Source organism: Peromyscus eremicus, chromosome 3 (assembly GCF_949786415.1).
Source record: "Peromyscus eremicus chromosome 3, PerEre_H2_v1, whole genome shotgun sequence".
Taxonomy (NCBI): domain Eukaryota; kingdom Metazoa; phylum Chordata; class Mammalia; order Rodentia; family Cricetidae; genus Peromyscus; species Peromyscus eremicus.
Window position 1 is genome coordinate 70,891,679 of NC_081418.1, and position 14,273 is coordinate 70,905,951.

Consider the following 14,273-nt stretch of genomic DNA (forward strand, 5'->3'; position numbering starts at 1 on the left):
GATTCTTTTTAATTATATATGACAATAAACTCATAACATTCCAAAAAGTACAGTATTTATTAGAAATGAACGTGTCATTGTTCTGATAACAAATTATGTTACATGGTCTGCCTTTAATCTGTTTTTTACCATCAAACCTTGTTATTTTAAGTTTATAATTTTGTGGAAAGGGTTATTAAAAAAGCATTAAACAGCACCAGTATTTAGGAGGTGGAAGCAGAAAGATGTCTAATTTGTGATCCACATAGCAAGATCTTGTTTCAGATGCCTGACCCCACCCCAAATATATATGTTGTAACTGAGGTACCTGAATAATAGTAGCTTCTTGAAAATCTGTAAGAAAAAACTGTAGAAAATTAAAAAATACAAAGAAAAAATTGTGACTAGTGAGGTAGTTAAGTGGGTCAAAGTGCTCACCCCAAGTCTGACAGCCTGAGTGTGATCTCTAGCACCGTTAGGTAGAAAGAAAGAACTTACTCCTGTGGGCTCTTGCCAGCACATAATCACCAATCTCTCTCTCTCTCTCTCTCTCTCTCTCTCTCTCTCTCACACGCACGCGCGCGCACACACACACACACACACACACACACACACACACACACACATACACCCCACACCCTACATATAAATTGTGATAAAGGATTTTTGGAAATGTAATTCAGTAAAGAGGATTGATGTGGTTGGTAAGCAGCTCTAGTTACAATGTATATGCTATAAGTCAGTCATTCTGTTCTCAAGTCTGTGCTGCAGAAGAAGTCTAGAGAGAGCAGCCACTGCCCAAAATTAAGACCAGGAGGAAAGAAAGCATCTAAACCAGGATGTGAGAAAGCCTTACTGTGACTCTCTAAAATGCCATTTCAAACTGTAATTAATGACAACATTAATTTATAATTTGTGTGACCTTTCAGAGACTGTTCATAGATAATTGGGAATATCTATAGTAAAAGAACAGATCAGAAAATTGTGATATACTTTTTGTCATTATTTATTTTGAAACAGAATCTCATCAAGTTTTCTAGGCTGGCCTTAAACCTATAATCTTCCTGCCTGCCTCAGTAACCCAAGCAGCTCGGATTATAGGCTTGTGACATCAAGTCTGTGTGCTATACTTACATAATGGAATACAAATTTAAAAGCACTTACAAAGAAGGCAAATAAGGCATAATATTTGTGGTGACACTAATTTAGAATTTTAGACATGGGACAATACTGTGTGTGTTTAGAATACATGCCTCTATAGTTATGCAGTAAGAAAATGCCTGAGAATAAAATTCAGAATACTGATTTCCTGTTGGAGCTGCTAGGAGAACGGGCTATCACAGTCTAAACAACCAGTGAGGTAGTTTACAGTCGAAACTATGTGAGTTGATACTAGTTTGATGAGATGGGATCTGGAGTGAGTTATTGCCTTCTCATGATGAACCTAGATGACATGGATATGGAGATAGTTTACCTTTTTTTTCCTATTTTCACCTGTAGAACTACCAATAACATCTTTTCATTTGCCCCTTCAGGATACTAGCTCACCTGGCTATATGAGCATACAGAAATTAACATGTGCCCCCAATGAGAACTCTGAGAAGTTTGAATCCTGCTTTAGTACTCATAGGCTGCTGCCCGAGTTACTTGTCCTTTGAAGACATTGATGTTATCGTTTGCCACAGCTCTGTGAATTTGAGAAAATGAAGGAACAATGTGCACAATTGTTTTTTTGTACAATGAGGGAAATGTGTTACATCTGTCCAACAGTGGAGCAGCCATTACAGGTCACTACTGAGAGCACTTGAAATGGGGCTGAGAAACTGGACTCTGTTGTTAATTAAGCTAATGAATTTAAATAACTACTGCATTGGACGTTGCTAATCTACGTTAGGAATAATTACGAGCTGCGAAGATAGCTCACTAAAGTGCTTCTCTTGTAAGAATGAGGACCTGAGTTCAGTCCTTGGAACACACACAGAAAAGCTGCTGTGGTGACAAGCCATTGCAATCTCAATGCTTGAGGAGGTGGAGGTGGGTGCATCCCTGGGACTCACTGGACAGCTAGCCTCATGAACCTACTTAGATAATTCTGGGCTACTGACAAGCCCTGTTTTGTTTGGTTTTTGTTTTGTTTTAACAAAAAAGGTGAGAAGCACTTGAGGAATGACCTCCTAGGTTGTGTGTGGCTTCCACATGTACGCACACATACATATATAGGCATGCACATACGTATACATACACAAACCCAAAGAAAGAGGATAAATATATGTACTCTGTACATAATTTTCAGTAAGACCATGAATCCTCTATAAATGTAAATAGATCAGGGTATCTTTGTGTATATATGGACTGCAGAGCAGGGTGAATTAAAGGGTCAATAATTACATATAAACATGAAATTTTAAATGTTAAGCATTATTGTCAAGAATTAAAAATTTAAAGCTTTTTATTACATTGCTAGGCAAGCTAAACAGGCCTGTGTGTAACTATTTTGAAAAGGAAATGTTTTTTTCTAACTTTTGAATATTAATGAAATGGTAGTTCTTGAAGGTAATAGTTACTCTTTTAAAATTTGAAAGTATGTCATAGCATAATTGTTCGAGGATTTTCCCCCTTAATAATGTAAAATAACTGAAATATAATTAACATCCTTTACTGTATTTGTCAGGTGTGATCATTAAAAATACTGATTGTTTTCCAAAGACACTAAAAGTCAAGTAGTAGATGTTTTTATTATGACTGTTGGGATCTCATTATACATAGGATTTATACTTTTCTGGTTTTGTTCTTTTCTAGCTGCATAGATGAATGGTTTGAAGTAAATAGATCTTGTCCAGAGCACCCTTCAGATTAAGCATCAGATTCCTGTGTTATGGGTAATTGTCCCTTTTTTTGTTTTAATTGATTTATAAACTATTATTTTGAATTACTATTTCATCTTCAGTTTTTTTCACCTTTTTTAGTGTGTGTGTATGTGTGTGTGTCTGCACTTGCTACTGCATGTAATCATGTACAAGCCTTGGCGTGTGTGTGGAGGTCAGAGGACAACCTGCCTGAGGAATTAGTTCTGGCCTTCGACCATGGAGGTCCCAGTAATTGAACTCGGGTTCTAAAGCAATCACCTTTGCTGCTGAGCTACCTCTCAAGCTACCTCAGCTCTCATTGTTATCCATCCATTTACTCACTGAGGCACGTTTCTGTGTGCATGTCTGTATATGTTTCCTAGGTATTTTGCAAGACTACTATATAAAAACTCACATTTAAAGCTATACTAAGGAGGCTAAGAGTCTTGTTAAGGGTTAGAACACAGACTTAACTGTCACAAGCACCAAAATCACTCCTAAAACAACAGCAAAACAAATACATGAAAAGTAACTGTTCTTGATTCTTGAATAGAGTTAGGTATTGAATAACTACAATACCCTTGCTACTTAAAAACATAATTGTTTATTTAATTACAGTTTACTACTGGGAGGAAACAAACAAACAGTGAGGTACAAATCATGACCACATCTTCTAGGAAGAATTCTTTAAGGGTCAGAGAGAGAGGTTAAGTCCCATGATTTTAAAAAGCAAGTTATACCATACTCCTCAGAGTATTTATATTGCATATGCACAGCTTTTTTTGCATGTCATTTACTTCAAGTCCAGATTGCACAGAATTTAATCTACGTGCTTAAGCATTGCCCCAGGTGTTTTCTCAGGTAATACAATTCCAGTCATTTGGAAGTCTGATGTGCTGGGGTCATTTCCTGTCTGCTGTGTGCTTGAAGTGAGAGTAAGCTGCTCAGTACTCAGATAGGGAAGTTAGAGCCGTGGGAAAGGTGACGTGGAGGACACGTGGTCTGTGGTGCCAGTTTGCACCCAGCTCATACATGTATCACCTTGCAGTACTAAATGGAGAGTGGTTTTATTCTGCAGAGGTAGTTTATTTGAAAATGCTTAGTGAATTAAAGGTAAACCGTGACTGTATTTTTCTTTAATATATGTCCCATAAGGTAAATTAATGTAAGGCGTCATTTAGCATTGAAAAAACTGAGGTTAACTTAGTTGCCATCTTTAAGTATGAAGCATTTAGCTAATCTTGCAATGCTTCAGAGAACTGAAAGACTCATGATGAAGGTGAGAAGACTAGCCAGCTGTAGACTTAGTGAGCAGCTGTGACTAGAAGTTGGGAGTGGTGTTCTGGGGTCTTGTTCTCTGCCATCCTTGATAATCTCAAGGTGCTTGGTGTATGTGCTGGCTAATTTTATGTCAGCTTGACACAAGCTAGGGCCAGCAGAGAAGAGGGAGAAAATGCCTCCAGAAGATCAGGCTATAGGCAAGCCTGTAGGGCACTTTCTTAACTAGTGGTTGATGTAAGAGGGTCCAGCCCATTGAGGGTGGAGCCATCCCTGTGCTGGTAGTCCTTAGTTCTATAAGAAAGCACCCCTCTATGGCCTCTGCATTAGCTCCTGCCTCCAGGTTCCTGCCCTGTTTGAGTTCCTGTCCTGACTTCCTTTGATGATGAACAGTGATGTGGAAGTGTAAGCCAAAAAACTATTTCTTCCTCAACTTGCTTTTGATCATGGTATTTCATCACAGCAATGATAACCCTAACTAGAACAATGGGTAAAGGTGCCTGTCACCAAGCCTGATAACCCGTATTCTTTTTTTTTGTTTGTTTTTGTTTGTTTGTTTTTCGAGACAGGGTTTCTCTGTGTAGCTTTGCGCCTTTTCCTGGAACTCACTTGGTAGCCCAGGCTGGCCTCGAACTCACAGAGATCCGCCTGGCTCTGCCTCCCGAGTGCTGGGATTAAAGGCGTGCGCCACCACCGCCCGGCCCTGATAACCCGTATTCTATCCCTGGGACCTGCATAGTAGGAGAGAATCAATTCCCATATGCTGTTCTCTGACCTCCACACATGGGCCCCACCTCCACAGATAATAAATGATGTAATTAGTATCTCTTGCTCTTTAGCTTAGAAGTCTAGGTATTGAGGTGATGTACTCAAGAAATGTGGTTGCAGCATTGATGAGGGTAACTTAAGGGTAACAGATTCAGCAGTGAGAACTACAGCAGGGTACATGAGAAAGCAAAGGCCCTGGGGGACTGGGGTGCTGAAAGACCCTAAGTACAAATGGGATAGCAGGCGTTCTGGTGCAGAGCAGTGGGATGTAGTGAGGTTGTGTCAGGGCACGTGTGTGTGCATCAGTGTTTTTAGTTTACTATTAGAAAGGTAGAGATCTTTATTGGTTTTGTTTTATGATGTTGGAAATCAAACCCATGATCTTGTACATACCAGCAGTTTACACTGGGGTACTTCCACAGTCCCAGTAAAGTTTCTTGTTGTTTCAGAGCTTGAACTTAAAGTTCTGTTCTGGCTAGGTGGTGCCCTGCCACTGAGCTGTATCCCCAACCTGAAAACATTTTCTGATGGCGAGGATGCTTTGCCATACTGTCAAGTGTTGTCCTGTGTCTGGGTCAACACAGTTAGGGGAAATTACTGTAGCATTTTAAAATAAATACTAAAAACTAGTGCTAATAAAATGAAGGTTTTGCTGGGCATGGTGGCAGAAGTTCTGGGTCAGCCTGACCTACACAAAAAGGGAGGTATTTTTAATTTAGTGTTTCACATGCCAAAATCTATCCCTAAATCTTTAACCTGCCTATAAATATGCTCCTTTTAGTCTGTACTAGTGCAGTCAAGATAGCCTAACAAAGTACCTGAGGTGGCTAATGATGAGCAAAATCTTTGCTCAGAGTTTTGCACATTGGAAAGTCCGGATCAAGGTGCCAGAAGACAATGTCTTCAATGATCATTCCTCAGGTGTCCTTGGATGACAGAAGAGAGGTCATTGGCCAGGAAAGGCTCTGATGCTGCTGTGATGGAGATTAGCAAACACCAAGATCACAGCAGAAAGTTTTTTCTTTCATGGTCTCATCACTGAACTTTTTTCTTTGATGTTACAGTGAGCTCATGGGATTTTGGAACACATCCTGTCTCATAGTCACCAGCACATCTTTTTAAGCTCAGACAACATTTGTTTTCTTAACATCTTAGTCCTTCCTCGTTAGGAGTGTTTCTGCACATGGCACCTGTGCTTTGAGACGAACTTACATGGGATAAGTTGATCTTTCTACACATCTGCCTGCAGAAATCCAAACCAATGGAGTCTGTTTCCAAAAGCTTTAAGGAGTCTTTTTGAGTAGCAAGGCCTTGCATTATATCTGTAGCATAAGAATTTAATAGTTACCAACCCAAAATAGAGACATGAATATGCACAGTCTTGATTAATTATGAAGTTGCTTACTGCTTTTATTTGGGGAGATGATTTTAAGTTTGAGAGGGTGTATGTATATGTGTTCATGTGTGTACTTAAGCACTTACCGTGGAAAAGGAATGACTTAAGTTTTTGCTGATTTCTTATACTATGTTAAGCTTTTATTGTCATGCTGTTTCTTAATTTGTTCTACAGAATAATTTGTAAATTTCTGAAGTAAAAAGGGTGGTATAAAAGGCTACAGTAATAAAGCACTCTTCATGGGGAAGTGGGTGTTGTATTTCTGTTTGCATTACTATTATTGATCATGACTTAGAATAATTTATTTTTATGCAGGTTTTCTTGTCTTTTCAAGATGCTTGAGAAATCTAGAAGATTTGAAGATCTGTCTCTGGAAAAAAAAAAAAATGAAAACTGCAGGCTTACTCAGCCAGGAACTGAGTTCTGTGACACTCGGTAATCCAGAGATGGACAGGAACCACAGAACTCAGTGTACCAAACTTGCATATAAGGGACACACAGGGATTTTGAAAATGCTGCACATCCTGTACTAGTCACTGCATAGATGATACTGATAAACATTTTGTATTCAGACGCCAAAGTTAACTAATTTCAAAGTTGATTTACTTTTTATTAAGTTCTGTAGAGCTGCTGTTTTATTGTATTTGTTTTATTTGTTTGTTTGTTTTTAGTTTGGGGACTTTTTATTTTCCCCAACATAATGCTTCTGCATTCACCTATTCTTAACTTGAAAACCACCCAATTTAGTTCTTACAAACTCTTCAATGTGAAACCAAGAAATGTAATCAAAACAGAATAATATTCTATGAATGGAGAGTATAATCTCAAGTTCTTCCATTTTTTTCCCCCATGTGTGAAAAATAGATTTCTGGGTAGGAGAGCTAAAATATGTTAGTAGTTTGAATTAAAGGTTTAATATTATAAAAATGCCATCCAAAGAGTAAATCAAGTTACATAATTACATTTTAGTTAATTAAATGTAGAAGTGTCTACTGAATTGCAGTTTCTGAAATACATTGTTTCTTTTGAAATAAAACTGCGCAATAGCTTGTTAGCAGTGACCATCTTGCAGCTATGCAACTTTGAAAAGTCCAGACTTGCAGGTCTTCTTCGTGCTGGGGCCGCAGTGACTGTCCTGACAGGGATCTTTTCTTCCTTTCATGTAACTATGTCATTGTGCTTTGCATTTCCAGGCAGGTTTCCCATGTTTGGTAAAATGTTTAGCGAGTTGTAAACTTAATACCTTATGAAAAGGGTGAAATAAACGCGTCTGCAGTGGGACTTGTAGTAATTTGAGGGACATTTTATATACTTTTAAAAATCAGAATTTAATTGGGATGCCAGATTTCTAGCAACTTGCATCTTTAGTTTTCCAGATAATCTGGAAGTTAGCATTTGATAAATGATTTTTAAGCAAATATAAAGATTTTGTTAATTTATAATTTATTAATGTGTTGTTACTGTAATTGAAAATGTTGTGGATACTTTTAAATTCAGTCTTTGTAGAAAGAACTGTATTAAGCAAAATTATGTGAATAAATATTCCCCCAAAATACATCTGATGGTTAAGAATACTGAAAGTTTAGCTATGAGGACTGCAACAGTGTATGTCTTTTTTAAATACTATCAGAATATCACTAAGTGGGTTTCACGTTTGGGTTCCTCAGGAGAATGTCGTTTCCCTGGTCTAGTCCAGGCTGCACAGTCCTGCTTCCGGCTGAGCTGTCGGGATGTTGAAGTATATGCTTCTCTGATGCTGCTGCTCTCCCTCTCACTTGGTCCCAGCCCCATTGCTTCTGCTTCCTCTTTTTCAAAAGGGCAAAGGGCAGGGGGCGGGGCGTTTGTCCAGATCATGTAATGAACTTGCATTGTTTTCCTGTGGTTGTAGGCTAGATACTACTTTCCTGCAGTTACACCGTGGTCTACCTGTTGGGGACAGTGGTCAGACACCAGAACCTCAGTGGGAGGGACAGCTGCCAGCACAGCTCTGTAGCTGCTTTTTTTCCTGTCCAGGTGTAGGAAGTTACTTTTCCCTCAAGGGAAATTTTCTTACCTTAATTTTTTTGTTGTTGTTGTTGTTGTTAATATGAAATCTCAATCTATTTTACTTTATCTTTCAGTTTGTACACTTTCCTCTCTCCTCTGATTTTCCCCAAGGAAGAGCTCTTAGAATGTGAATAATCACTTTGCTTTCTACTACTGGTGTATTGTCGTGGTAAGAATTACTTCCGCTGGCTTCTCTTCTGGGAGAGAAGCTGTGGTAATGAATGTTTATATTCCCCTGGAAGGTGACCTGCTTTGTGCCAAGCTCAACTTCTTGGACGTCTCAGCCTAAGTTCGCCTTCCTTCACATGTCCTCCAGCGCTCTTGATGGCTTCTCTGCCGTGGCTGCTGCCTCCAAGCTCCTGCGGTGTTAGAGGCCAGTACTGCTGTGTCCAGGACACCGGCAGGCTGTGCCTGTCTGGACAGTATTTACTGAACTCCATTAAAACAACTTTTTTTCCCCCTCAAATTTTATAAAGTTGGCATTTTTACTTTAAATTCTGTCTGTAATGATTTCCTATAAAGAATAATTTAGAAATGGAAGAAAGGAGATGTTTCAGTTTCTGTTCAAAGTTACTATTCTGGGAATGTTCTATAACTGATACTTTATAACACTGTTTATAATATTTATCAGTCTGTATGCAGACACTGAGTAGCATCAATCATAAAATTATATTAGCTATTTGAATATTCAGCTGAAACTACTGACAGTAACTACTATAGAGACAGAATCACAGTGGGATCCTCACTTATCCAGCCAGTCATCACCCTCTAGAATCTTCGTAAATGTTCTTCAGATAAGGTCACGCGTATGCCGAGAAGGAGGTACATGCTTGAATTTCTCTAATGCTGCTCTGTCCATAGTGAACTTTCTGCCAATTTTCTACTTTAATCTGGCTGTTTATTTCCTCTATACTAGGATATTTAAGAGAAGCACTATTCTCTTTAGAAAACCAATTCTCTTTCTTTGACTCCTCTCTAGAGAAATAGACATAATGATTTTTCAAACTTAGTTATAAATCAGACTGTAAGATTATTTTAAGAAGAATGTCTGTGACTAAAATAAGCAGTGGTCTCTTACTGACTTGGTGTGTGTGACAACAGAAACCACAGTGGTCAACTCATGTTGACTGTGGGAGTGTATAGGCCTGGGCTTTCCAGTGCAAGTCTTCTGCATTCTTAAATGTTACATAGTTACTCTGGTTTTCACCCATGTAGACACTAGGATATAGCCCAGAATAACCAAGGACGATCCTCAGCATAGCTGCAGTACATACAGTGAAGCTGTTTCCACCCGCATGAGTTGTCTGAGATGGCAAGCCTTTCCAGACCTTATCTCACTCAGACTGGGTTCTAAGTCTGGGTATGGTGAGGTTTCAGAGCACTCACTGCCCACACTCCTCAGGAAACTGAGGTAGGAGGATTGCCACAAGGTCCAGGCTGGCCTGGGTTGTTCTAGGCTAGCCTGTCTCAAAAAAAACAAACAAAAGCAATCATTTTAATATGTTACAGTAAGACATATGCATATTCCTCTCAGTGAGAAGGATCATGAATTCAGTGTAAATAGGACCTACTTTTCTGTACTGACTTGAGTGAGGTGAGGGGATTTCCCCAACAGTAAGCTAATGGTGAGCAAAGCATGAAACTCAAAATTCAAGAGTAGTTGTGTTTGTAGTCTGACTTATAGCCGCACTTTATATTGACCATATGACCCAGATAGCCTTATGCTTCACAAAGGAGGTTTCCATCTAAACCAACTCAGAACGTCCGGAGCATACAAAGTGACTTAGAGGCAAATGATGCTGTTGTCATCAATGTCCTTTGCTCGTGGTGGGTGCTCTGGTGCATTTGGCCATTTTCTGTGGGTTACACCCTGGTGTAAACTAGGTATTCACTGACAGTGAGAGATGAAACGTGAAATGTCCCTTGTTACTCACTGTACAGATATTTTAACTTGACTTAAAAAGACTAGTATGTCAGTGCTTTGGAGCCCATTCTCCTATTTTTCCTAAAATCTGTAACTTAGTCTTTTCTTAGCTGTGGTGTGACTGTAGTTCCCTGTTTCACTCTCTGCTCCTCCTTCCCACATCTGCTGCTGAGTCTGACTGGCTGCTGCTTGGCGTACTCCTGGTGGTGATTCACATTCTGAAATCATTAAGAAAACAGTTTTGGTGAGACTGTACCCAGTACTTTATACCATATTCTCTAAATGTGGTGCTTAAGCTAGGAAATGGAATTTTTTTTATTAGAGTTCTGTCTTAAATGGGAAATACCTGATCACCTAAGTTTGTTGACTTTCTGTGAGAAATAAAAGGCCTTGAACACCAGAAATGTTAATATTTAGTTTAATATGCACAGTCAATGTCCTCACAGGTGTGTCATTGGATGTTCAAACTCTTCTTCATTTTTTGACCAGTGGCTGAAGATAAGGTAGTTTGTTGTTGTTTTGTTTTGTTTTGGTCTCTTTGTTTATGGAGAAGCAAAGAGCAGTTGACATGAACTAACATCCCCACCAAAAAAAAAAAAAAAAAAAAAAATGAAGAATGTGATACTGTAGCATTTATTAACGTGGTGTGTTTCTTAACTCTGCCCCTATGGCATTACCATCTCAAAATTGGACAGAAGTGACATTCTCCTGTCACTGAGGAGACATTTCTGATTTAGTATGTTGGAGTTGATGTGTACCAATCATTTATTTGGGAAACTTCATAACTGCCTGCCTTTTGTCAGCAGTAATTGTGGCACCAGAAATGTTTCCTTCATTAGCCAAGGACGTGCACATCTGGAACCCCAGCACCCAAGGGGTTGAGGTAGAGGCAGAGGGTCACACGTCTGAAGCCAGCTTGGGCTACACAGTGAGTTTGAGACCAGCCTGAACTGCAAAATGAGAGCTTGTGTCAGAGTTTGGTTGTCATCTTGTTAGAGTGTTTGGGTGTACACAGTATAGTTAGGAGACTGGTCTAGGAGAAACAATAGGAACATGGGACTTAGTGGCACTGAGTAACAGTTCATTGCATTTCTTTGCAGATGACTTGCTATGTGGACTTCTTTGATTGAAAATCACAATATTTACCTCTATTGATTTGCTCCTGGTTTCCACAACTCTTCTAGAATATCTCTTAATTTTCTCTATTAGAAAGTATTTTGTTGTTCTTGTTAAATAAGGCCCTGGAAGCATTGATCACAAGAAACAGAGAAAATATTAGGAACAGCTTTTATTAGTGTGATCTAAACAGAAACAACAATTCATCATTGATATTTTAATAAATAAAAATTCCAAAAGATCTTGTTAAACTCTGTTCTTTAGAAGTAGAAAATAAGAATACTCTCAAAGGAAGTTGTCATGTCCTACCTTATGTCTTTAAGTTGACAGTGCATTACAATAAACAAATATTTGAATGCTGGAAAGTTGGCGTGCTTTAATTGATGTTATGTCCTCTTTATTTTATTTTTACCCATAATAACAAAGCTAGATCCAAAATTGTGAAAATTTCTCATTAGCTTACAGTAATGGACAAAGGTGTTTTTGTATTTCCATGACTATAAGTAAAGATGTACTTTGAAATACCCGATATAAACCTTTAATGTTATCATTGAAATGCAGCTAGAACACTGTTGGGAGGGACACCCTATGAGTGTGCAGTCACACTTTGTAGACTTCATTTGTTTCATAACTTGCCTTTATTTTTGGAAGCAGTTTTTAAGATATAAACACCATTGGGTTCTGTAGTGAAGTGATTAAGAAACTAGGCTTTGGGGCTGGATCTCCTAGTCTTAGGCATCTCTGGCCATGGATTTTATTCTGTGCCTTGCCTTGGTCTTCTGATACCAGGGCTCTTGTATTAAGTAAGAAGGTATGTGTATTCAAAGTCAGATATGTGGTATACATAAATGTTGCTATATTAAACAAAAACATTTGTACCCATTTATATGATTTTTGTTAATATGTTTACCATGAAGTGTGATGATAAAATCTGAGATCTTAACTGGTGTATTGAAAGAAGCCATGGAATACCGGAGCATCGTGGGTTCTGATTTTCATTCTCACCAGTTAGCAAGAATGCTATTTGAGCAACTTTTCATTGAGCAGCTTTTGATTTCATGCTGTCTTGGAACTAGGAACATAGTAATGAAAGACAGCTGGCCTCTAGAAGCCTAATTTCAGTTACCATTGCATGCTAGAGAGTAATAAGCTGTAGCAGGTATGTTACTATGTAATATGACTCAGAGACATAAACTCAGAAGAAATGGGAGCATTAGTAGGTCTTTAAGAATAGGTAGATGATTCATAGCTCTGGAGAGTATGGGTAAAGGGATATGGACAGCTAGCAACAGATCATGCATCATAACTGTGATTAGAGGACTTGAAACAGGAAAAAAGACAATCATGCTACATTTCAGATTGGGGACGGTGAAACTGGAGGCAGAAAGGCCTGGGAAGAAATCTCTAGTAACTCAAGAGATGAGAGAGAAGTCAAGAGAAGGTGAGGTCAGGAGGACCTGGAACCTTAGAAAGGAAGGTTGATTCACCTCAGCAATCATCTCTATAGAAAGGGATAGAGAGCTCCTGGGACAACTCATTGTCCTTTCTGTCTATCTTGAAAGGTTGACTGCCTGGGAAAATCTGATTATGCCAGGAATATCCTAAAGAACCAGAAATAAGGACCTTCCGTTTGAAAGTGAATTGAAGTGGGGGTCGGATAGAGGGTTGAGAACAAAGGCAGACATGAATACATGGCAGCTGCTTCAGGATCATAATGCCTTAGGGCTGCAAATATCGGTAGTACTAACTGCTAGCTAGAGAGTGAGGAACACAGAGTTACTTAACACTCCAGCTTGGCTGAGTTGGACTTCTCTTGAAGCCCTATTGCTTTAGCTTCTGTTGCTGTGGCCCTTGCTTAGTGAGTGCCAGCCTGTACCTTGAAACACTTGAGAGTTTTGTCTTGGGTTCATTTTCCATGCCCTTTCCATTGTACCTGACTTCAAATCTTGACAACAGACTGCTTGGTTTGGGTTCTCGTCCACATCCATGTGAGCCTGTGGTCCTAGTGACATTGCTCCTCAAAAAAGCTTAGGTTCTGCTCTGGAGAAGGACCAGAAGGCTAGAGGTGCTGCTGCATGATCTTTGCTGTTGAGCAAAGGACAGAAAAGACTGGTAAAGGCTTTCTGGGAGGAGCAGCAACCTCAGGGTAGCTGTATGGGTCAAGGAGGAGACCTCCTGACGACCTAGTCTAATAGCACATCCCTGGCAACACAACAGATTGCTCCAGAATGACCTGTGAAAACAGTAGAAACTTAACCTTGAGATATATATCCCAAGATGGCAAAGGACCCTAGGTTTATATATTTCACATAAAATGCTTTTTAAAAAAAAAAAAAAATGTCTTCAGTACTTTATAGAACTTAAAATTTTGTCAAATTTTGTCAAACTCCTCTAATATTTTCTGTGAGCTCTTGATTTCACTATTTTGTGGGGTTCAGATAGATTATAACCAAAAAAAAAAAAATACCTTCCCGATAAAATAAATTTGAGTTTTTAATATTTCTAATTTATTTGGTCCTTTAGGAGCCGAGTGACCAGGACATTAACTGAACAGTAGCTGCATAGTGTTGGCCTTAGTGTAAAACAACTTCAGGAAAATATCAAAGAACTGCGTATCATGAGCCTTTGGTAGCTCTGTAATGCCTGAGATGTTTAGTGTTAGGTCGGGTGTGGTGGCACACACCTTCAGTCTCAGCACTCAGGAGGCAGTTTTCCTGCCTGGCCCACAGTCAGGACAAATCTCTCTCACCTACCAGTCCCACAGCCGCTCAGACCCGATCAAGTAAACACAGAGACTTATATTGCTTACAAACTGTATGGCCGTGGCAGGCTTCTTGCTAACTGTTCTTACAGCTTAAATTAATCCATTTCTATAAATCTATACCTTGCCACATGGCTTGTGGCTTACCGGCATCTTCAC